The sequence below is a fragment of the Zalophus californianus genome, chromosome 9, assembly GCF_009762305.2.
Source record: "Zalophus californianus isolate mZalCal1 chromosome 9, mZalCal1.pri.v2, whole genome shotgun sequence".
NCBI classification, from domain to species: domain Eukaryota; kingdom Metazoa; phylum Chordata; class Mammalia; order Carnivora; family Otariidae; genus Zalophus; species Zalophus californianus.
Window position 1 is genome coordinate 77,780,130 of NC_045603.1, and position 26,784 is coordinate 77,806,913.

Here is a 26,784-nt window from a genome sequence, read left to right on the forward strand (position 1 = left end):
CAGGGGTATTGTAGGCAACTGTTGGGGGCACAGGCTGCACTAATCGGATTAGTGATGGCCACAGTCAACAAGAACCAATTTGGAAAGAGTTCTGGGCAGGGGGAAGGACAGCCAGGCTGGCTTTAGGAACACAAAACTTACTAATCACCTTAACACTCCTAGTAACACTCCTCCTAGTTTCCTTCTGCTTAGCTCATTAGTAAATTTTCAAAAAACCCTCCAAATTTAACAAAAATTAAAAAGGAGGGGAGCCTGGGTGGCTCAGTCGCTTAAGTGTCCAACTCTTGCTTTCGGCTCAGGTCATGATCTTAGGGTGGTGAGATCCAGCCCCGTGTCGGCTCTGTGCTCAGCGGGGAGTCTACTTGAGATTCTCTCTCCCTCTGCCCCTGCCCCTGCTTGCACACACTCTCACTCTCATATACATAAACAAATCTTAAAAAAAATGAAAAAGGAAAAGATACGACCTAAACTCATCATTTCATCATAACTGATTAAATAGGTGTGCAGCCTGCCTACTATTATGCGACACTCTGTGTTAGACGTGACTAATTAATTTGTAAACATTCTCGCTAAATAGTAAGGCATTATGAAAATACATGGTATCATTATTATTGATTACAGGTTAAGTCACACAACAGGCAGCATGTGAAGATTCTAAAATGGTATCAAGACAGTCACAATCAAATGAAAATCTTGATGCTTCCTATTTTGTCTTGATGAATTATAAATTGGGTCAGGTTATAAATAAAAGAATGGTTGATCTAGTAACACAGTGACCAAAGAACCCAACTGAATGGATAGGAAGCTAACCTACTTTTTCATGCTTTGCCTAGAACTAAAGATGATTTTTTTAAAGATGACAGGAAATAGAATATCTATCTATCTATCTATCCATCTATCGATAGACAGGGGGAGAGAGAGACAGAGACAGAGAGGGAGGAGAGAAAAAGAGGGGGAAAGAGGGAAAGAAAGAGGGGAAGGAGGAGAGAGACAGGGAGAGAAGGAGCGGGAGAGAAAGGAAGATGGGGAAAGAAATGGGGGGGCAGATTTAAGAAATTGGCTTATGAGATTATAGAGGTTTGGTAAATCCAAAATCTGCAGGCTGGAGACTCAAGGAAGAGTTGCAGTTTAAGATCAAAGGCAGAACTTTTTCTTGGGGGAGGTCAGTCTTAGTTTCATTAAGGTCTTCAACTAATTGGATGAGACCCACTTACATTACAGAGGATAACCTGCTTTACCCAAAGTCCACTGATTTACATGCTAATCTCATTCAAATAACACTTTCACAGAAACATCCAGAATAATGTTTGACTGATATCTAGGCACTGTAGCCTAGCCAAGTTGACATATAAAAATAAACATCGTTAAGTCCACTCTTGTTGACTTGGCACCCACACACATCTCTTTAAACCATAATTTCCAAATAAAAACAACAAACTCATACTTCTGCCCAACACTTTACAACTATCCTGCATACAAGTAAAACATACTAACCCTTGCCCCAGAAGAGGATGCTAAGGCTTTGGGTAACATTTACTCCTCTTCTTGATATCCCATAACTTAAATACTATGACATAAAGTTGAAAGTACTTAGTACTATGATATAAAATCAATACATCTTATGCAACATGATAAAAGGATCAGGTAGTGAGGAAAACAAACATATTTGTTTTACACACACACACATAAATGTATTCATAATAAATAAGGGAAAAAAGCCATGACAATTCCAGTCCTCATTTCTATAATTAGTTACATGGCTGTAACTGGTGTTTGTAACTACCTTCTTCCACTATTTATTCTGTATTCTCTTTGCCCTCAGCAAGCACGTCAGCTGGCCATGACTCTTTACCTGGTGGGGTGAAGTGTCTGGGTCATCAGGAGTCCTCCCTGAACTGGGTAATACTAAGAGATGCCCTGAGGGATCTCCTGTATTTCAGACATACCCTTCCCTACCTCCATTGTGAAGTAGCAGTCCAATTTCTCCCTTGGTAGTCAGGATCAGTCATCCCGGCCAGTAGTGGCTTTGCCTGTTGATTCAGTGGCATGAGGAGTCCGATGTGGCCAGACAGCCGTCTGAACTTCCAGTTCGATGGAATCATTGTTGTGTTTCCTGGTGGAACCATTCTTCTCTTTGGAACTAAGATCTCTAGGCCAGCAGAACAGAGGATCATGGGGGAGAGGGAGAACATTTTTGCTACGGGGCCACTGGGGTAACAGTGAGTGGTGACACTCTCATTTCCACCCCTGAACCTGTGAATCTTTGGTATGGGAGAAAAGAGCATCATCTACTGGATGCTGATTCAGAGCGTCTACAGCCTTCTGGAGAACCTCGCCTCAGTCCTTCGAGGTAGTGCCACCTGGCTGGCACTATAAACCAGTCTTCTACAGGCCATTCCACCATTCTATCAAACCAGCTGCTTTGGGAAGGTGGAGAACATGGTCAGACCAGTGAATTCTATGAGCATGAGCCCATTGCCACAATTCATTTGCTTTGAAGTGAGTTCCTTGATCAGAAGCAATGCTGTGCGGAATACCACGATGGTGAATAGGCTTTCTATAAGTCCACTCATGATAGTTTTGGTAAAAGCACTACATGCAGGGAAGGCAAATCCAAATCTTCTCTTTCAGTAAGAACAAAACACTGACCCATGATGGAAATACAATCTGCCTCTGGGTAGCTGGCTTACACCTTGAGGACTCCGTGTTGGTCTCTGCTGCTGGCAAACTGGGCACTCACCAGTGTGTTTGCAGACAAGTTGGCCTTGGTGAGCCAAAGTCCATGTTGCTGAGCCCAACCTTCATCCCTGCCACTATGACCACTTGGTTTATGAGCTATCAGGGCATACAGGGGTAGTTGGGTATTCAGAGAATAGGTCATCCTATCCATTTGATTATTAAAATCTTCCTTTGCTGAGGTCACTCTTTGGAAAACATTTATGTGGTACACTTCATGTTTTTGCCCATTCCATGTACCTCAAGGGAGTCATCAATTTTCAAATCATGTTCTTTCAAAGTCCCTGACCACCCAGCCAAACGATTGGCCACAGGCCATAAATCAGTATACAGTTGCACGTCAGGCCATTTCTCCTTGCAAGCAAAGTGAATAACCAGGTGCACTGCTTGACATTCTGTTCACTGAGAGGATTTGCCTTCATCACTGTCCTTCAGGGGATGTCCTGCAGAGAAGCAGTTGTTCACTTCGGATGGTAACCACATATCATCTCTTCTTCTGTCAACTGATGAGAGGGACTTCCTCATGAGGCCATAGGTGCGGGCTGAGGGAGAAAAGGTAGTGTAGCACCAGTGGCGACCAGGGGCATTTGGGCCACTTCTTCATGTAAATTACCGGTGTCTTTAGGGCTCTCTAGGGCCTGATCAGATATATACAATACGTAAGGCCAGCAATGTAAGGATCAAAATGATTTCTTATGGAAGGGCAAGGTGATCAAGATTCCTGCAAATTAAATTCTGGCAGAGAGCCGCAGAGCTGATATACCCCTGAGGGAGGGCAGTGAAGGTGTCTTGCTGGCCTTGCCAGCTGAAAGCAAACTGCTTTGGGTAGTCTTTATCAGTAGGGATGGAGGAAAAAGCATTTGCCAGATCAACAGCCACATACCAGGCACCAGTAAATGTGTTAATTTTCTCAAGCGATGAAACCACATCTGGTACAGCAGCTGCAACCAGAGTCAACAGTGCGTTAAGCTTATGACAATCCACTGTCGTTCTACAAAATCCACCTGTCTTCCGCATGGGCCTAAAAGGTTAAGTCAAATGAGAATACGGTGAGAATTACCACTCTGCATCTTTCAAGTCTTTGACGGTGGCACTTGTCTCTGCAATCCCTCCAGGAATGAGGTATTTCTTTTGGTCTCATATTTTTTCTGGTTAGAGGCAGTTCTAGTGGCCTCCATTTGGCCTTTCTCACTCCACAGGTCAGGGAACCAATGTGGGGATTCTGCCAGCTGCTGGGTATATCTATTTCAATTATGCCTTTTTTTGTTGTTTTTGAGAGAGAGAGAGAGAGAGAGAGAGAGAGAGAGAGAGCATGTGAGCAGGGTGGAGGGGAGGGGAAGAGCGAGACGGAGAGAGAGAATCTTAAGCAGGCTCCATGTCCAACACAGAGCCCAATGTAGAGCTCCATCTCACCACCCTGAGACCATGACCTGAGCTAAAATCAGGAGTCGGACACTTAACTGACTGAGCCACCCAGGCGCCCCTCAATTACGCCTTTTTGAACTGAGGAAATAACCACAGAATAGGTTCAGACATCTATTGAGCCCACTGTGAGATGGTTCTAACCTAAAACTCCATTGATCACCTGACCTCCATAAGCTCCTATTCTGACCAACGGACCACAGTGACATTTTGGGTTTCCTAGAATTAGTGTCAGTTCAGAGCCAGTGTCCAGTCATCCCTGAAAGCTCTCATTATTTTCTTTTTCCCCAATGTACAGTTACCTTGGTTAAAGACTGCAGGTCCCTTTGGGGATGGCTGGGAAAAAGATTAACGGAGTAAATTTTTAGCAATATTCAGGAGTGAATGAAGGGGACTTGGCTTCCCCTTCATTCTGGGTCTATTAACCGGCTCATATCTGGGGATTGATGAAGGGGTCATAACTCTGTTTTTATGATTCAAGTAAATTTTGTTCAGTTGACCTCGAACTTTTCTGCTCATACAGATCAAGCAAGAATTTAGTAGGCTTCCCATATATTTCACTTCTAGGAGCACCATGATCAACCAGTCAATGCCCTAGCTCTCTACAAGTCAGACTGTTTTGATTTCTGCTTTATCCTGCTGTCCATTATGGAACCATGACCACCTTGACTTTGGCATTTGAGGGTCATCATTTGGCTCCTGCCATGCCAGGATCCCCACTGCGTTTAGGTTTCCCAATTTAATGACAGCAGTTCCGACTATAAGTTTTGGCCTACAGAGAAGAACGATCACTGAGATCTTCAAGGATGCTGGGGCTCCCCTCACAAATTTATTTCTGTGGCTCAGCCAAATTGACACATAAAATGAACCATCACAATCATTATATTTTCTCCTAACACATTTACCATATGCGGGACTTCTCTCGCAGATTTTAATGAACAAAATCCTTTGCTTGATAGCTTGGTAGCTGAACATAAAATACTTATTGACAGGAAGGAAGTTTTAGTTATTTGGAATTATTTCTCTTGTCTGTTTTTCGACCAAAGTATTCATTACTGGTAAATTCTTTTATCTCTAAACAGACTCAGCTTAAGTAACAACAATGAAAAATGATGCGAGGTATAATACAGGCACAGTGAGAAGAACACTGGTGTAGGAATTAGCAGAATAGATTTTATTTCTAGATTTTCTAATTGGTCACGTAACTTGGAATCTTGAATCCTGGCAGTTCTAGGACTCAATTTTCTCTTCTGTTAAATAATATCCTATCTACTTCACAGAGCTGTTTTAATAATCAAATAAAGTAATAAACAAGAGAGATTATTACTCCAAGTATCTTCTGACCAGAACAGAATATTTCTCTTGTCCTGTATGTCACATGCTATACTCTTGAAGCTACTTTGACCCCAAGTCCAAATACCTTGTGCTTCTTTATTAATAGATATTGAGGATACATCTTGTCACCCTAATTAGATAGTAAAAACACTTGGCTCAGATGTATTGTATGCTATATTTTTCTTTACATGCTAACTAGCACAGTACTATGCCATGAAAAGTGTCTTGATAAATATTGCTAAATCAATGAATGAATGACTCAGAACCGAAGGCCTAAAATTGACAAGGCAAGAAACAACAAATGTTGGAGAGGTTGTGGAGAAAGGGGAACCCTCTTACATTGTTGGTGGGAATACAAGTTGCTACAGCCACTCTGGAAAACAGTGTGGAGGTGCCTCAAAAATTTAAAAATAGAGCTATCCTATGACCCAGCAATTGCACTACTGGGTATTTATCCCGAAGACACAGACGTAGTGAAAAGAAGGGCTATACACACCCCAATGTTCATAGCAGCAATGTCCACAATAGCCAAACTGTGGAAAGAGCCGAGATGCCCTTCAACAGATGAATGGATAAAGAAGATGTGGTCCATATATACAATGGAATATTACTCAGCCATCAGAAAGGATGAATACCCAACTTTTACGTCAACATGGAAGGAACTGGAGGTGATTATGCTAAGTGAAGTAAGTCAAGCAGAGAAAGTCAATTATCATATGGTTTCACTTCTTTGTGGAACATAAGGAAGAGCATGGAGGACATGAGGAGAAGGAAGGGAAAAGTGAAGGGGGGGAATTCGGAAGGAGAGATGAACTGTGAGACTATGGACTCTGAGAAACAAGCTGAGGGTTTTAGGCGGTGGGGAGGAGTGACGGGTGAGCCCGGTGATGGGTATTAAGGAGGGCACGTACTGCATGGAGCACTGGGTGTTATACGAAAACAATGAATCGTGGATCACTACATCAAAAACTAATGATGCATTGTATGGTGACTAACATAACATAATAAAATAAAATTAAAAATAAATAAATAAAATCTTAAAAAAAAAAAGTCAGGGGGTGGTTCACAAAGCCTTGTGGGTATTTGAATCATCTCGATAGCTTGCTAAAATGGCCCTTTTACCAAACCTCATTTTCTGAGATCCTGATTGAGGAAGTCAGGGCAGGGCCCAAGTAGAAGCATTTTAATGACTAGTCCACAGTTTAAGATATCAGTGGGAAGGGAGATGCGGGTACAGGGAACTGAACTGAGTGTGTTCTGATTCCGGATCATATTTTGTACCTTAGCCTGTATCTTTAGTGTAAGCCTATGTTGTCCCTCTGATTCAGTTTTTCCCCTTAAAACAATATATAAAATAACCTGCTGACTTGAGAATTCTCATTTCTAATAATAGTAGGATGTGGGGAACACAGTTAGGATGCTGCAGAGCGTGGCTGCCGTCCAGTCAGAGCCTTCATCTGAACTTAGTCTGAACTTAGCCTGACCTCCCGCTTGCACTAATTTTGATCCAGAGACTTTCTACACATTTACTACCAGCATCTGAGTTCACAGGTGTAACCCATAATGACACATTGACTGAAAGAGGTGGAATGGGGACACATCTTTTCAAATAAATAACTAAAGTTTTAAAACATTATTTTCTCCTGTGTTCCTGCTTCAACTAAAAGTTGAAACAAATAGCTACATAAAGGATTTTTAAAAATATAGTTCAAATATATGCACAGAGAGTAGAATAGCATACCGATGATAAATAAACATACCCCATTACCCCAGCGTGAGAAAGGGTATAATATCAAGGTGTCCTAATTTCCTAATAAGATAGTCTGCCACTCATATGGGTTGAAAGACTTATTCAGACTCATTCAAGTAGAGTTTAGAAATAAGGTTGGAAATTTCTATTTCCCAGTCCATACAACCATATCTCAACCTGTTATTCACCCAGGGAAAGCACATGGAAAAAAAATGGTTGGAATGTGTAAAAGTCTTTGACAGCAAGGGCCGATTAAAGGGAGATTAATTTGGGCACCTGGGTGGCTCAGTCAGTTAAACATCTGCCTTCGGCTTGGATCGTGATGGTGGAGTCCTGGGGCTGAGTCCCGCATCGAGCTCCCTGCTCGGCAGGGAGCCTGCTTCTCCCTCTCCCCTGCCCCCACCTTCTGTCTCTCATGAATAAATAAATAAAATCTTGAAAAAACTCAATCCACCAAAAAGACAACTGATTCATAGAATAACACCAAGAAATTGCTGCAAAACCATGGCACAGGGGCGCCTGGGTGGCTCAGTTGGTTAAGCGACTGCCTTCGGCTCAGGTCATGATCCCAGGGTCCTGGGATCGAGCCCCGCATCGGGCTCCCTGCTCAGCGGGGAGTCTGCTTCTCCCTTTCCCACTCCCCCTGCTTGTGTTCCCTCTCTCGCTGTGTCTCTCTCTCTGTCAAATAAATAAAATCTTAAAAAAAAAAACCATAGCACAAGTTATTGTTTGCACCAAAATATCATAATGGTATATCTGGTTCTTTTATAGAGATGTGGGTTAGCAGGATTTGCTACTGTCAATGATTAGATGCAGTATTTACTCACCGTATCCATCCAAAGAAAAGACATAGTGCTAGTCACTTCATGTAGCGAGATTCTAGGAGCTTAGTCACTGCCACATACCAACTAATTATTCTTAAACCACATGGGAAATTATATTTTTCAAAAAGGTTAATATGAAGGTTAATTATATATAGATCAATATGGTGAATTGGAACTTCTTATTTTCTAATGGAATTTACTGATCATAATCTATGCCAATTAATTGACAGTCTCTCAGGAAATATCTGAATAAATATAAATATACTATTTGGAAATATGCAGTTGGACATTTGTGAAAGATTAATTCTGAATTAAGGCTAATGCTTTCCCTTTCCAGTTCTCTCCATAGGCTCTTATTCCATGTCAGAAGTGCAGCAAGGCACAAACAGCACTCACTCTTCTCTGATAATGTGCAATGACTACTACTAAACCTCAACAAAAATTTTAGGCATTTGTCTTTAAAAGAAAGGTCATTAGAGATCTGAAAAAATTATTTCATGTCCATATGAAACTGGGTAATAGGTAGCTACACGAGATCAGAAGAAAAAGAACAGATTTGGTACAGCAAAGTGCAAGCTATCAGAAAGACGCAGTCCATTGGAGCTGTGTGGGGGACAACTTCCTGGGCCTAATCGTTCAATATCACTTTCACAGGGAAGAGAAGCACTCTGTTCTCTCCTCCAGTCACTATGTTATTTAAATGGATACGGCCGACTCCATCGTACACTCTCTTTGACAATGTTAATGACTGTGTGCTAGCCAATCAAATCACCTACGTTTTACATGCTTTTCACAGTCTTACTGGAATATTAAATCCACTCTCTGTTCATTTTACTGTGGGCAGGGATAGAATATCTTTCATGTTATTAAGGCTGCTGTTTTGCAGTCTGATCTCTGCTATCTGGTTCTAAATTTGAACCCTTATTTCACAATGTATAGGCCAATGCAATTTATGACTAACCTGTTTCGTATCTAAGGCAAACACCTATGTGTCTTGAGCAATCACAAATGCATTTCGATTCCCTGGTTTCCACTTCTAAGTGCCCCACCCCAAGCTATACGAAAGATGTGCGGCTAAGGAGAGGGGAGGTCTGAGAATCCTCCAGGCTGAATTCTTGCCTGCCTTCTAAGGGTCTGCCTCCACATACGACGTTCTATCTTGGATATCTGTATACACGAGTTTTCTGCTGTACAAGAGCTGAAGTTCTTCAAGGGCCGAGACCTTAGCCATCGTTTTGTTTGCACACATTATCACTGAATGAATAAGTTCTGCTGGACCTTGTCTCCAGCTGGACCTTGTTCATCACTGAGCTCACCTCAAAACCCTGAGCTCTTCCAGGGCAGGAACCGTAGATTCGCTTTTTATCCCTACTGCCTGAGAAACTCTGCGTGGCCAATCAGTGTTATGTAAGTGACTGAATGAATGAACAAATGAATGGATAAATGGATGTGTAAGGATGAAGTGCACACTAGATGCTAAGCCATGTCTCTTGCCTCTGAAATCCTTGTCCCCGGGGCTCTGCCATACAAAAGGCAAGAAGCTCTGTCACGTTGATCTGTATGGTCTCCAAAAGGCTGTGTGCACCAACTGGCTTAGAATATATTTTTGTGAAATCATTTGCATAACTAACATTTTTAAAGTTCAAGTTTGGTACCACTTCACATGGATGCTAATAGGAAGTTACTTTGAGTCATCTTTCCTGTTCATTGAGCAGTGCTTTAAAATTCCATTTAATGTGTTCATTTACAGTTCCTTTCCATAATTCAGCATTTGGGGGGGGGAGGTGGCTAAAACAGTCACTCTTGACTCTGCCTATCATTATAAATTCCATGATCAATCATTTGATTATTTTTAATTCAATCAGATTTTAGGAGTTCTGGTGAAAAAAAGAACATACAGGAATATATGAATTACACAGCTAGTAGTGGACAAGGCGATACCTCTTATTTTCATAATAGCTACTTGATCTAAGTTGGGAAATTCATCCATTTATTCAACTGCTGGTTAAGTGCATACTAGGTTGCAGGCATCATGCTAGATGCTGGAGATACGAGGAACAAGCCGCTCACCTGTTCAGGATAAGGTGCCTTGTCTCTCATCACGTGGGAATTCTTGTTAGAGAACACCTGCAATGGCTTTAAGTTCATTTGTATCCTCAGACTACATCCTAAACTCTCGATGAATTTAGAGACCTATTAGGACCCTGGAGTTTCTTTTGGGCTTGGACAGTTCCCAGAAGTGAAATGAATGGGATGGACAGTTTCAGATTCTCCCAATGAATTCACAGGGGATTCGCCTACAAATGATATGCCATTCCAACCCTGACATAATTCTACAGGGAAGCATCCAGTTATACCAGCACAAGCTGGCTTCCCCCACATCCACCCAGTTCTGATCCAAACTCCAGCACTGACATCATGAAAAATGCCCCAGGGAGCAGTGGTTCCAAACACCTGTGGAAACCATACTTCTATTTATTAAGCATGTGCTGCATGATCACACCGTGATGATGCTTCTCATGGGTGCAACTGAGAGACTGACTATACAAACGGGCAAGAGCCAGAGCATGTATAAAAATAGAACTTTGACCTACAATCTGCCGTACCTGTCCGGGAACCCAAACCCTCCTCTACAATAAACACCCCAAAAAGCCAACGTGCTATACATCGGACTTGTAGCAAGTCAAATTGCTGTCTCTAGTAACAATCTAGGAAGCGAAACTATAGCTTCTGTAATGGCTGGTCCAAAACAGCCAGGACTTGATTAACAACTGGCAGCTTCTCTAATTTTTGTCCCCGTTTCCAACTTAGCACCACCAGCGAAAGCCAAATATGTGCCACTAGCCAATTACACAGGATGCCCTGCTTCCAGCTGGCCCACCTACAGCTTCTCCATGCCAACAGCTCCCAATCACGCCTCCCAGGACACACCTAACCCCCCCCCCCCCCCCCCCCCCGGGGCAGGAAACTTTCCCGTTCCTCTCTCTGCCTGTTTCTGAGTCTGTGCCAAAATGCTGGTGACAGTGATCGACTTCTTTGCTCCAGCAAGCTCACAATAAATAGCCTCTGCGTGTTCTCATTTGGTTAGTTTTCATTTATTCCCACACAACCATTATATTCATTTTCCAGATAAGGGAGGTTATAGAGATTCACTTTGGAATGGGGCCATCTAAGCGGCAGAGCAAGGAATTGAACCTGCTCTAATTCCAAAATTATTCTACTAACCGTTACTCAAACGTAGAAAAGATAAAAGAAACTTTTTTTCCACTGTCCTCTGCTAAACTTAATTTGTACTTTTGGAGTACCTGTATTTTCTTCTTCAAAGAAAGTGATCCAAGTATAATGAGTATTAGTCTACCGGCCCGTTAGTTAAACAGAAAAGTTCAATTCAGATGCACTAGTAAGAGTTTAAGGAGATATCTAGGGTTGTAGTGGTGACCCTAAGTCCGAATTTCTTTACCATGATTTGAATATATGAACAGGTCTAGAGCCCAGTAGGTGGAGAGACATGAGGTGCTTGTGGGGAAAAAGTCCTCTGACTGTGTTGTCACTGATCCATGGGACCACAGAGTGGCCGGCTTCTGTGCATCTGACTGAATGAGGGCAGTTACTGAATGTGAACCTCTGTGTAACTTTAAAAGCATTTAAAAATAACAAGCCAGCTCTAGAATGCATAATTTTAGCACGTGTACAATCATTAGAGTACTGGGTAAACATACTAGTATAATGGTGTTCAGAGGGCAAGAGAGACAGTTGATTAATGATAATGCAGTTTTTAAAGAAAAGAAGTTTTTCGTTTAGTCACTATATTTTGTCATTTTAAGCCACCTAGTTCTAATGGAGTAAGGGTGCCAAGGTTAAGGTCTCCAGCTCACACAGACTTTTCTCTACAGTGCACACAGAAATCCTCAAGTTTTGTGTCCGAATCTGTGCGAATCCCTTTGTGCAACATGAAATCTTCTGCACTGCAACGGAGACGCAAAGATATTCGGAGGCAAGTCCATGCTGAGCGTTCAGCCCAGCAGGCCAAGAACAGAAACAGATGCCGCCCCGCACATTTGCCATGTTTCGCTGTTACTGAGTACATGGACTCAAGTGATTTCTCTGTAGGCTCAAGAGGAAGCAGAGCTTCCTCACCGCTCCAGACACACAGACACACGCCCTAGGGCTCTCTGCCACACCCAGCAACTGTGCTCTCGGAAATCAACCCACTCCCTGGGGCAGCTAAGGTTAACTCCTCAGGGATGAAAGGCAGGAAGGACAGACAGCAGCCACACAGGTCCTGCTGCTGGAATTTGCAAGAAGAAAAAGGAGACGATTTGCTTTCCATTTCAAATGTTGACCCAGGAAGGACAGAAATGATTTTACAATTCATACCTTTTTTTTCTTTGAAAAGGAACTCAGAATATATTAGAGGAAACATCGGGAATATTATCAGGTTGCAATGAAGTCTGCAGAAACATGAAATGTGAAAATCAAAAAGTAAAGGGATTGAGCTGGAGAGACAAGAGGAGGGAGGGGGGAAGAACAATCTTTTTTTCCCCTGAAAAGAAGGAATGAAACTGAGTAGTATATACACACAAATAAGAACCACAATTTTGCAGATTATCTAGGTAAAACAAATCTAAAATTTGCAGAAATTTCTCCTTCGTGTTCTTGAGAACGTATTTTTTTATTTCTGTCAAATATACAGTAAAAAATCACAGTAATACTAGGGGTAGAAAAAAGAAATGGGGAGACACACATTTTAGCATATGTTACATACATATATAAACATCACACGTTGTATCTGTACACACATGGACATACGCTCTATAAATGTAATACATACATAGCTTGATCTTTCTTTAGTACAAATTCAAAATGGCATTTTCAAAACTAGCCTTTAAAAATTCAATGAAATTCCTAGCACTTCAGAGAAAAGTACATACTTCTCTGTGAATAATGACACAGTTCAGTTACCCTTTCCAACTATATAGGATCTTCCTCCTGTCATCAGAAAACCGTATCTGGAATTGGTGTTGGCCTAGATGTTGTCAGAAGCATTTTTAAAAAAGATTTTATTTCTTTATTTCAGAGAGAGAGAGGGAGAGCAAGGGCACGAGCAGGGGGAGGGGCAGAGGCAGAGGGAGAAGCAGACTCCCCGCCGAGCAGGGAGCCCGATGCCGGGGCTGGATCCCAGGACCCTGGGATCATGACCCAAGCCGAAGGCAGACGCTTAACCGACTGAGCCACCCAGGCGCCCCTTCAGAAGCATTTTTAGCAGATATAGTCTCTTCTTAATGAAAGCTTACAAAGAGAAAAAAAAATAATGCTAATAAATTTCACATAGAGAATTCTAACTCAGAGGAAAGAGAAAGGCAGGAACCTTCCTAGGGAGATCAATTTTTTTTTCCAGGAAAGTGTGGGCAAGTTTAGTCATGAGAGCCATCACCTTTCACCCACTCTATGAAAGAGGGAGAGAGAGAGAAGGAGGAGGGAGGGGGGGAGTGGGGGGTGGGGAGGAGGGAGCGAGAGGAGGAGGAATTCCAGAGGGAAGAGAAGGGGCCTGAGTTATGATGGTGGGAGAAGGACAAGAACCAAAAAATCTGTCCTGTGCATGATGAGGCACAAACAGTCTCCCTGTTACCCTATAACTTTAGGAAGGGTCTGCTATGCATTTAGTGGAACCCTATGCGGGAAGGGTTTGGAAAGAGTAGCCAGCACTGGTGGTGAGGAACTAGCAGAGAGGTGAAGAATCCTGTGGGAGCAGGAGTTCAGAATGAGAAGCGAGCCGGAGAATGTAAGCCTGCCAGGAATCCTTGGAAATCTGGGTGCAAATTCTGATTTCACAGACCACGGAAAGGCGAGCTAACGTATGTTATTTGCGTACTAAAGGAAAGGTTGACTCCAACCAGACACCTGGAATAAATATGCCTGAAAAGGTACTTTGTATAAGCAGAAGTAAATCTAGTGATTCCCTGTTGGAGGATGGAGGCAGAAGAAAATGAACATTTGTCGTCTTGATCGTGGGAGGACAATTTTGGAAGTTCTTGGAATGATGGAAGAGATGAGGCTAGAAAACTGGGGCAGGAGACACCATCTCAAATATAGGATAGTAAAACTGGAATTAAGACCAAGATGACTGAATAATCATTGAGAAGAACTAACATAGTGAACAAATAATTCCTAAATTATCTTTGTTTAAAGACACAAAAAGCTAACTGTCCTTCTCTCATAGAAATAATAAATGAAATATTCAAAATGTAACAGCAAAACTTTGTGTCATCAAAAAACAAGTCAAGGGAGATATATAATAATTATCTATTTGAAAGAATTTTCAAAACCTCAGCTCACAAGTATAAAAGATTGGCCAAATTTTACATTATAAGTATATATTGTTGAAGGATAATTTTCTCTGACTTTGCTTTTTGAAAAGTTATGATATCTTTGGTGATGATGGCTTTGGTAGACATTTGTGTTTCGGCCTGCCAGCAGCTCTTTCTGCTTCTACCAGTCAAAACGTCCTTTTGGGGTAGCACCTCTCTCCCCACTGTGAGTAGTCTTTATGAGGATGTTGTTCAAGACGTTCTGTCCCACTTAACCAAAGGGTAGATTTTTAACTTTGCATAAAGGAACACAACATTAAAAAATACATATGTATTGATATATAAAAATTGATATATCAATACATATAAATATAATATAAAATATATAAACATAAAAATATAAATATATATGGAATTGGTTCATCTAGTGGTGGCATGTTGACTAGCTAATCTAGTCAATTAGTACTTGTCTTCTTGATACCAAAGGCAAGTCTCTGATAGCTCTTAGGAAATGGAAAAGGGCTTCTCACCCTTTCTAAGGCTGGTTTTTCAGCCATTCCTTTGATTTACTTCATTTACTTCCAATAACTTTCATATTTGTTTATATTGCTATGGTAGGCAGAATTCTAAAATGACATCACTCCCCCTTCCCCCATGACCACGCCCTGTATACTGTATAATCCCCTCCCCTTGGGAATGGGCAGGACTTATAATTTGTTTCTAATGAACAGAATACGGCAGAGGTGATGGGCTTTCACTCCCATGATTATGTTACCTAATAAGGCAAAGGTAAAGGGATTTTAGAGATGTAATTAAGGTCCTTAATAAACTGATCTAATCATATGAGTGACTGTCTTCATGAGAGAGAGATCCTTCTCTTGGCTTTGAAGAAACAAGCTTCCCTGAATTCTAAAACTGCATGGAAACTGTAAGATAATAATTATGTGCTGTTTTAAGCTGGTAAATTGTGGGTAATTTGTTACACAATGGAAGACTGATCCAGTTGTCCTTGCTGGTTTCCATTGCTTTTTTGTTTTCTAAAGATTTTATCTATTTATTTGAGAGAGAGCAAGAATGAGCGGGGTGAGGGGAAGAGGGAGAAGCAGACTCCCCACTGAGCAGGGAGCCTGACGAGGGGCTCGATCTCAGGACTCTGGGATCATGACCCGAGCTGGAGGCAGAAACCCAACCGACTTGTTGCTTTCAACCCAAGAATTCTGACTGATAAAATGCTGGATCTCTTTAAAAAGGCCTTGGCTGAAATCTGTGAAGCATATTTTCATCAAAAAAACAACAAAACTGCTCCTATTTCTCTTGGGATTATATGTCACAAAACATGCTGTCTTCTATGTACTTGCACTTTAGTGTGAGTAAAACAGTCCTTCTCTCACTATGATCAGCTAAAACAGCTTTATCAGACTTTGTCTCAGGTTCTCCTTATCCTCCTAAACATTACTGAGTATCCCAAAGAGCTTGTATGTGGTTATATCCACCAATATTCAGTGTATTTGAAAATAAAACCAAGACATTTAAAAAACATTCACTTATCATTTAAAACAATGATAACAACCTGTTAAATGCTAACAGAAATAACATATTTTTTCAAAAGTGACTATATCTTCTGTAATGAAAAAAATCTACACAGAGAGGATTGGCACTGTTTTACATTTTTGCAAATCTCTTTTAATATATGCCTTAGCAACTAGATTTTCATATCTGTTTCTGTATCCAATCTGTTCCTATTGTTTTTGTTGGATATATGAAGAAAATCTGGCCTCACACAGATATATAGTTGGAAAAGGAAAGAGTACTTTAAAATCCTTTCCAAATAATTGTGGATTTTTTTTATATTATACTAAAAACTTGGTGAACTGTAGTTTCTTAAAGCTTAGTCCAATGTGGAATCTAAAACCCTATCAACGTTTCATATTGTTACTTTAAGATCCGTTGGCCTACCTCACTATTTAGATGGGTCTTTTACGTAACATGCATAATTTTACAACATCATGCATTGGTCATTTGGAAAATAATGATTCACTGAGTTATGCAGATGTTCCAAGTGTTGCCACACTTCATTATATAATATCAAAAAATCATCTTGGTTAATATCACCAATCGCATCAGAAAAGTCTTTAAGTATTGGTTAGTCGTCAAGCTCACTGTGACTGACACAAGTCTTCCAAAACTCTAATCTATTTGAAAGCTCAAAGTTTGTCATTGTCAAAAATACTGCCAGTGACCGGCTCACTTAGTTTATTTTGAGGAAATATCTGCCAAATACCCAAATCTGAATAATCTTAGTCTGTCCATGAGTCATTCTTGCAGATAAAATGATACTTTGTGAAAAAATCAGCTGGTTCAGTTCTCAGCCCCATCACACAGGTGCTTTTCTTTGAGACAACCAGCCTTTGGGACGTAGCAGCAGTTCTTTGTATGTACTTCTCATGCCGTCACATGAAATATCCAAGATGTGTAAGCAAGGGTTGAAATACAATTATTTTAACTGCTTCTTCAAGGACATTCTTAAATGAAATTGGTGGGTTAATTTTTAAGCTGTGAGGGCCTGATGATCAAGAATACAAGACGATTAGTACAGATTGGGGTCACTCCCTTAATTCGTGCTGTTTTACCCCGCATCACTTTTGTATCATTAGTGCAAATGTCAACACAGTAAAAAAGGGCAGATAACATCTTAATATTTTTATGAAAGTAGCTTTGATCCGGTGGATTCCTGAAAGTATCTTGGAGACTGCAGAAATCTGCAGACATTTTTATTTATTTATTTATTTTTAAGTAGGCTCCACAAACAGCCTGAAGCCCAATACAGGGCTTGAACTCATGACCCTGAGATCAGGACCTGAGCTGAGATCAAAAGTCAGATGCTTAACCGACTGAGCCGCCCAGGTGCCCCACTGTAGACTACGCACTGAGAACCACTGATCTAAACTATTATGTGAGGCCCTATTCCAACCATTTTTGTACTTAGCTCAAGGTGGATTTAATAATACTTTTCAGTTTGGGTTTAGAACTCTTTAGGTATTTTCAAGTGGAAAGGAATTGCTGGTAATGTTCATGAGCACAGAAGCCCTTATCTTTAACTTACTACACAAATGTATTAAAACAAGGCGGGAAAAAGAGTTTCTTTATATTTTAGACTGGGCTAATAATAAGCAAGCATTAGAAATATATATATATATATTTTAAGATTTTTATTTATTTGACAGAGATTGAGAGAGAGAGAGAGAGCACAAGCAGGGGGAGCAGCAGAGGGAGAGGGAGAAGCAGGCTCCCCGCAGAGCAGGGAGCCCAATGCGGGGCTCGATCCCAGGACCCCAGGATCATGACCTGAAGGCAGATGCTTAACCTACTGAGCCACCCAGATGCCCCCAGAAATATATTCTTATCATGATCAATCTAACTAGTTTTAACTAACTTAGTTAAAGCTAAAGATGACAACATATCAGCAGTTTAACAGGGTTGATTCTCTGTTGCTCTGGTTCTCTTGTTTCAAAAGCATGGGCATTTTGGATTTGTTGTTCCCCAAACCAGAAACAAGGCACAAAGTTACCAAAGGATCCAGTATTCCTTTTTTTCTTAGCCGTGTCCTGGTTCCCTCTCCTTGGTCCAAGGTGTAATTCGGTACTTCAAAAGGTTACGGGAAATTCTTTCTGAACATTAAAGCTTTAATAAAAAAGCACCTCTGCTCTACCAGCTATATCTGTCAATCATCTGATCGAGTCCACAAAAGAAGATTTCCTGTTTGGTAACTCAACCTAGAATTCACCGGAATTATCAGGAAAGCAACATGGTATTGACTAGCAGCACTTTATTTCTTGACAAAAATATAACTCTTGTCTCATTTGCTCCCAACACCTACCATGTTTTCCCCGCCGAGTGGGATATAGCACCTTGTATCAGGGCTGCTTGTGCGTTGTAGATGCCCAGGAACGACTGGTACGTGGGCCAGGGTGCATTTGGAAAAGGTAATGTGTGTTGACGTGTTGTGGTATGGCTTCCAGGTTTACTCTAAGAGAAGAAAAGCCCAACCACTAGTAAATGTATACTGACTACAGATTTACCAGACCCGGACTCCACAGCTGCGTATCTCTTATTTGACCACACACTTCAAGACTTCTTACAAGAAGTGGCTCAGTAATAGTCAATTTTCCAACGAATGACTTGTGGAAAAGTACCTACAGATGCACAAAGGTACATTTCCACAGTACACAAAGCTGCTAAACTTTCATTCCCAGCATGTACTACAGTGAAAACACGATGAACTTTTTGAACTCCCACTTAAAAAATTCCAACCCCTGCTTATTCTGTCATCCTGACTCAGGATCTTTGTTTTCATCCCGGTCTATTAATCTTACCCAGCTTCTTTATGAACATCTTTCCTACTGCCTAAATACTATAAAACACTGACAGAGAGAGGTCCCAAAGAGAGAAGAGAGAAATGCGAATGCAATCCAAACCGAGTTCACAAATTAACTTTTGACAGGAGGAGAGATATATATTAATTTGGTACAAATATTGATAAATTCATGCAGGTACATGGCTGGCAAGGGGGAAAAGAAGGAAGATGATGAATTGTGCAGTTTATCCATGGGAGGATAAACTGAGAGTTCCTATCTTGAGGCTTCTATTTTCTTTGCAAAGGGGAAAGGAAGTCAGGTGCTGAAAACGGCATGGGAAATTACGGGGTAGAGAGGACTTGAGGGGGACAGTGAAGGAGTGAAGGAGCTATTATGAGTGCTGTAAGAGGAAGATGACCAGGGCAGGCAGAAGGATTGCTGAGCAAGATTGAGGGTCTAGCCAAAATTGGAGACAGTTAGTGACATTAGTCCGCACATGTGCAATTTTTCACAGCTGTGCTTGGTGGTGCATGAATTGGTGCAGTGAAGCTGGACATGGGAGTCTTTCTAGGATTTGGATTCTGGAGGTGAAGCATGGAAGGTAGCTAGAAAACTGGGTGTATGATTTAAGAAAATAGTTTAGGAGAATGATTACAAATTATATAGTCTAGGCCAGTTAGGAGTGAAAGTAAAGCCTAGGTGGGGGTAGGACTGATAGACTGGGAGAAAATGGAGGGGGGATGGGCAAGGGACTAGAGCACTCATGGAGGTCAAAGAATAGGTATAGTGATGAGAATGCTGAAGGCTTCCACTTTTCAGTGACAGACTGTTTTCAGAGAGAGGTGCCAGAATTCAGGATCGCAGAGTTGAAGCAGCTGTGGGTGACAAGATCCATGATGTGGCCACGGGAATAGTCGTCCCTGAGGAGTTAACCTGAAGAACATTGGAAATGAATAGGCCAAGGAGGTTAGAGGGGGATGGGTATAATTTTGGGGTCATCCACATTGATGGACCAGAATCTGGAGTGAAGAGGGAGATGGGGACTCAGATGCCAAAGCTAAGAAAGGGTATAGAGGAATAATTATGATGTTGACAGATGGCGGAGATAATGGGCGGAACGCTAATCAGATGGCATGGTCTACAGAAAAGATGTCTGAAGATACAGTGCTTAGGCCGTAAGAGGATGCTGAACGCTCTCCCGAGCTTTGGAAAGAGAGAATAATCTACTTGAGATTGTTCCTAATGGGATATTCAAATTTCAGTTAAAGTAAGGAAGTAAAAGATGTAGAGAGGATGGAAAGCTACAAGGGAAGGAAGTAGTAGGAAGAACAAAAGACAGAGAAGGGAAGACAGCACAGAGGAACGTGGCTATGAGGGTGTGCGGGAGGACGGATGACCAGGGAGGTTGCAAATTGGATCCTGGCCAGGGCGGAAGGGATGAGACCAGCCTGAAACTGGTTCGGGGTCAGTGCAGAAGTTTGGAGTGCTGGAAGCTTGAGGACATGCACAGACTGAGTACTGTGCTCTAGTTTTCGAGGAGAAAGTTAGGGAGAGGCTGTCTTAAAAGAAATCTTAGCCTAGAACTGCAAACGATTAGCTCAATCCCGGGGTTCTCGCTTTGTACTGGAAACAGTATTTGTCTCTTCCCAGGGATAAATCACAAAATCCGAACTCTTGGATTCAGATTCCCAACCCCCTTGAGAGATTCTCTTTTTCAGCAACATAGGCCATAATATGGCACCCATCTCTTCTCTGAACTTTTGGAAGTCTACCTTCACGAAGTTTCAGGGGACGCGTGCCCAGCGTTCCTGTGGCTCTCACGTTCTGTTGCTACACTTGTACCATCTCTCCTGTTGGACTGAGAGGTCCTTCATGGAGAGGGTTGTCTCTTTTTTATTTTTTTTTAAAGCTTTTATTTATTTATTTGACAGAGAGAGACACAGTGAGAGAGGGAATATAAGCAGGGGGAGTGGGAGAGGGAGAAGCAGGCTTCCCGCCGAGTAGGGAGCCTGATGTGGGGCTCGATCCCAGGACCCCGGGATCATGACCTGAGCCGAAGGCAGACGCTTAATGACTGAGCCACCCAGGCATCCCAAGGGTTGTTTCTTTTAAATCTCCATATCTGCAGCAGGTTGATCTGTTGCACAGTGCATGATAGGCACACAGTGTGTATTTGTTGAATGACTGAAGCATACAAATACATCTTCTCCCCGAATCCATACCCATCCTTTTCAACCCCTTGTACCAGGGCTCATCCCTCTACTTGGGTTTGGATTCCATTTCCTCCCATCTTTGACAGCTATATGATTGATGATCCCTTCCGTCTCCTGCATATCAATCTGCCCCACTCAAAGCTATGCTTCTTTTAAGCTTCGGAATTACCTCTCATAAATTATTCTCTCCTGCCTAGGCCTTACCCCTGAGTTTCAGACCATGGTGTGTGATTGCTTACTTGACATTTCCACTTGTATATTATAAAGGCACCTTAATCTTATGGTCTTTTCCCTAGACTCATTCTCATTCCAATTTTTCCCGTATTCTAGAATGAAATCACTGCCCTTTTTTTTGAACAAGCCTGAGAGCCTACAGTCACCTTTGGCACTTCCTTCTCTCTCACCTCCACATCTGCCCATCACCTCCTGACAGTCACCTCCTGAATTCATCTAATTGCCTGCCTTTCCACACCTACCACAACCACCTGGCTTAAGCCACCACATCTTGCCTAGACTGTTGTGTTTCAATCCCCATCTCCAACTTCTTTGCAACACTGATGCCAGTTCTCACTTGGAAATGAAAACCTGATAGCTTGAAATATCCCTTAACCCCTCATGTCTTCCCTTTGCTCCTAGGATAGAGGCTGAAATCTCCAAGGTGATTTCTAAGGTCTGACGTGGTTTGGCCCCAGCCTGTCTCTCCAGCACATTGGACAACATGTTCTCCCGCGCTTGCTTTGCTCAGACACAGTGTTAACCAAACATGTCAAGCCTCTCTCTAGGCTTGGCATATGTCTAAGAGGCATCTCTAATGTAAAATGCCTCAAAACAAGCTCCCGAAACACCTCCCCCAACCCACTCCACGTGCAACCTTCTTCATCTTAGTAAAAACAAAACCTTCTTTGTGTTGTTCTGTGCAGAGATGCTGAGGCCACCCAACGTTCTTTTCCTCATGCTCTATTTCCCCCTTTCAGCAAAACCCATCAGCTCTACCTGCAAGGTATAACCAGGATCTGACTGCTTCTCACCATCGTTGCTTGTGTCAAACTGGTCTAAACCATCAGTGGAACAACCTCTAAATGGTTTTTGCTGTCTCACCTTTGCTCCACTAACAGTCTGTTCTCTATGTATTAGCTCAAGAGATCCTTCTCACGGGCAAGTCAGGTCTATCAGTTCTATGCTAAAATTTCCCAATGCTGTCCTCCCATAAAAGGGACTGAATCATTTGACCCTATTAACCTCCCTGGCAGCATCTACTACCACTGCCTCCACTCTCCATTCAGACACAGTCTTGTGTTCCTAGCCCATGCCCAGGGATGCTCTACTTCAGGCTTCAGCTCTCATTCTGCTCAGGTACGCCTCCGCCACCCAGAGCTGCCCGACCTGCTGCCTCCCCTCCAGGTCTCAGCTCAAAGGTGGCTTGTTAGGGAGACCTTCCCCTAGCTGTCCCCTGTAAAATATCCACCTCACCTGCACACCCTGTACTCCCTGTTCACAGCACTTAAAACCACTTGACAACATTTATATCTATTTGGTCATTTTTTTATAAGTCTCTTTCCTTCCCCAACTAAAACGTAAGCCCCACGTGGGCAGGGAATTTGTTTTGTTCACTGCTGTATCCTCAACACCAAGAACAGTGTTGGACACATAGAATGACTGCATGATGAATGTTGTTCCTTGACTGGCATGTTCTCCAGCCCATCTTTGTTTATCAGCTCCCAGTCACCCATTACCAGTTTACCCACCCAGATACCAGTTTAACCATCACTTCTGCTGAGAAGCCTTCCCTGACCTTCCACATTCGGTCTGATCTGTAATGTAAGCTCTTTTCATGTACTTTTCTCTGTTAGCTCTTATCACAGCTGTAACTTTATACTCATATCTACGATGTATTGATTAAAATTCCTCCCCTGCTAGGCTTTAAACTCCATGAGGGTAGGAACACTATCCGCTTTTGTTCAATACTATATCCTCTGGATTTAGGGCAGAACCCAGCACTTAGTAGGTACTCAATAGATTTCTTGAATAAATAAAAAAAAAAAGGGATATGGTCTTTTAAAAAACATGGGGTGCCTGGGTGGCTCAGTCGTTAGGCGTCTGCCTTCAGCTCGGGTCATGATCCCAGGGTCCTGGGATCGAGCCCCGCATCGGGCTCCCTGCTCCGCGGGAAGCCTGCTTCTCCCTCTCCCACTCCCCCTGCTTGTGTTCCCTCTCTCCCTGTGTCTCTCTCTGTCAAATAAATAAATACAATCTTTAAAAAAAAAACAAAAAAATAAACAAAAAAACTTTCTGACACCTTTACTTCACCAACCAATTCCTTTCTGCTGCTCAAAACTACTTCATGTTTCACTATATTTTCTCTAAATCGGGAGATGGCAACAGTCAGCAGGTACAGCCTGACTTTTAACGTGGGATTGCTAGAATAATGATGCCCATGTGGACCACCCATGGAGCTTGTTTAAAAATCAGATTCCTGAAGGTGCCCGGGTGGCTCAGTAGGTTACGCCCCTGGCTCTTGGTTTTGGCTCAGGTCATGATCTTGCAGTCCTGTGATTGAGCCCCACCTTCGGGCTCTGTGCTCAGTGAGGAGCCTGCTTCAGATTGTTTCTTCCTCCTCTGACCCTGTCCACTCACACTGTCTCTCAAATATACAAAATCTTAAAAAAAAAAAAATCAGATTCCCAAGCCTCACACCTGAGTTTCTCATATGGCTCTATTAAAAAATAGCAGATACCTTGCGGGAACCTCACATTTTACCTTATTTTGTTTCTCCATCATTAGAAGAATTAAAAATGGACTACAACTCCAAAATATATCAAATGTCATACAACAGGTAAACTACTATGGAAGCTCAGCCTGCCATACTCAGGGGAAGATAGGCTTTAGAAATATACTCGACCATGGGTGGGTATGTTTTAAAAACAACGAGTGCAAAGAATGGCAAAACTGAGTAACTACAGAAAGAACATTGCTGAGTTTCGGCAAATAAAGCAAAAAAAAAAAACCCTTAATAGTCTCTGTTTTTCTTCTGCCCCAAACAAAGACACTCTTTTAGGAGTTTCACCCTAAGTGGCTGCAGATGCCAGTCAAGACATCCACACTTCAGGGAAGATTCAGATTTTTTGTGAGAATATGATGGAAAAAAATTGGAATGAATCACTCCAAAAATAATCAGTTTTATAGCAAGTTTCTCAAATGGAGTCTTTTGGTAGTACATGACTTAAAAATAATAACTTGTTTAACATTTAAACCTTTAAAATAAATGTAGCCCTACAAGAGGAGGTACCATTTTTCAGAAGAGAAAACAGAGACATCGCTCTAATATTTTACAGGAAAAGTCCTGGTGATTTTTTGTTTCATTTGGAAATTAAAGAATCTATATCAAAGGTAGGACTATTAGAATCTTTTGCTGAGGAAAAGGTAGATTAGGTTAGTGACAGTAATAAGGCTTAAAAACCCACTCTTTAAGAGAAAACAAAATGGAAGTCAATTATATTGACCTTAGCAAAGGACCAGTGCAATATACACAGTTTGTGGCTATTATTCTGTTCTGGTGTTAAGTCTAGAACAGGGAAGGTGTTAATTGCCCTGGAAAACAAAATGCAACATAAAAATTCTTAGGAAAAACATGTTTTTTTTTCCTGCAGTCAAGAGAGTGTTGCTTTTTTAGATGTTTCCCTGGCTGACACTATAGTTTCTTATTTCATAGTATTCTTGAAAAATTGATTGCTTAATAAAGTAATCTGCCCAGGCGAAATTGTTTAGAGACAATCAGTTGTAATATCCCATATGAAAGGCAAAGCGGCAAAAAGGATGATGTGGAAAGTCTTGGGTCAAATTCTGCAAATGCACAGAGTATCTGCTCAATAGAGAAGCAAAATGTGCGAAAAGGAACCTACTTCTTATGCATAATTTAAAATTGCCCATTCATTGTTCATTAACCCTAAGAAAGATGAAAGGGGGAAATTCATGTTAATTGTCAGGAGTTAAATTAGATAATGTAAAACCACTTCATCAGGGATAATGGATAAGCCATATCTGATTGTATTGACATTGTTTTATTTCCGATAGCTTCACTGTGATGTTTCTATTTTCTTTAATTTAAATTCCCTTCTCAAAATTTCCTAATAAGTTCTTTTAAATACTGCCCATCAAAATGCCTTGAACAAAATGTCTCCCTGGCTCTTAGCCACCAAAGAGCCAAATCTGTTGACAAACACCAGAAGTCAGAAATATAACAATTACAGCACAGAGGGTGCCCTGCAGAAATCAGGGCACCTCTATACTCTAAGGGATCTCTCATTCTTCACCAGGATAGAAAAAAATTACCTCCTTTTAAAGAAGGAAAGTGACATTGGCTTTGAATTTTATTTTCGAATCATATGTTTTAAAGATCTAAGTAAGATAAAAATATTGATTGTGTTCTATGTTCTTTCAAATATACTGCCTCATCATGCTTTTGGATGGTGCTCCCCCAGGGTATCTCTACCACTGTCCCAAGTGGTACCATTTAGCTCTAAAAGAATTTAGTAGTCTCCTACGTCATTACTCAAAATATCTGTTTAGTGGGATTCAGAGGCTCCACACAGTATCTCCAGGCCAGGATGAGACTAGAACTAAAATGATTTCAAGGTGGAATGAAAAACAGTGTGAAAGTTACATATATATACAAACTCTTGGAGAAGATGGGCAAAAGATATATGCCTACTCTACAATACTACATCAAAGTGATTTGGGGTGCATTAGAATTTCAATTTAAAAGAAACTCACCATCACAAATAGGTTTGTGTTTCCAAAATAGTTTGGAAAACTGACTTACAGTTTAAGCTTTTCCAGAGCAGAATTTGCATATGAACTTTTGCTAATTAACTCCTTACAGTTACTTTAGTGACAAAGACCTTGTCCCAGTGTTTTGTGAACCTTCACTATTAGAAGTGAAAAGAGCAACAGTTTAAATCTTAAGGCAATTTTCAGATCCTATGCTATTAAATTAATAGAGGAAGCAAGTATAGAGGCTTGACTATGCGTTTGGGGGATGAGACCTCTAATTTTCCTTTCTCTCAATTTCTTTACTCTGAGTCAACTTAATTCATGGAGGAAACCAGGTAGTAAAACCAGAATGATATCTAACTTGTTAAAAATACTTCAACAAGGAGGCCATTAGACTGAGGTAGCTTTAATGCCTTCCTATCATACACAAGCCCACCAAACCTAAGCCCATAATGCCTCAAAGATAAGAAACTGAAACCTAAGGATAACCAATCACTAATAACCAACTCGGCTTTCCCAAATAATGCAACCATATAAGCTAGAGCTAATCAAATAGTTTCCTGGCTTTGCTTCTGGCTTAGCACTGCCCAATTCTAACAGATTTTTGCTCAGATAAACTCTTAACATATTTAATATGCATCAGTTTATCTTTTAACACCTCACAGTATAAATAGCATACAACAAAATAAAAATTATCACTAATATTTATGTAGCACTTACTGTGTTGTAGACAAATATCCCATATGTCATATAAAGTATTCCTCGTGTAACCCTTGCAATAAGTCCAGGAGGTAACCAAATGACAACTCTCAGCCAAGAAGCTTAAGGAACTTGTGCCCATCTGACAGTTGAAGGAGGAAGAGTGGGAATCTGAGCCCAGGAACTCTGTCTCAAGAGCCTGTTTCCTTCTCCAGGAAGCCAATAAGATAACCTTGGCTCAGTATTCTCTAGGGTAGAGAACATGCACCTTCCCCTCCATGTGTTACTTAGTTTGGAAATCAGGCAAGCTGTAATCATTTTTGGCGTCGGAATAAGGTGAGGCGTTGAGGTGCTCAAAAGTGTACTAACTGA

General features: G+C 41.4%; 1 protein-coding gene and 1 pseudogene across 5 annotated transcripts in view; both read right to left on the reverse strand.

Annotated features, from left to right (window-relative positions):
* The window catches only part of FAR2 (fatty acyl-CoA reductase 2), a 144,484-nt gene that overhangs the window by 59,061 nt on the left and 58,639 nt on the right, over window positions 1-26,784 (reverse strand). The window lies entirely within an intron of this gene.
* LOC113922306 lies at window positions 1,749-9,298 on the reverse strand (annotated as a pseudogene).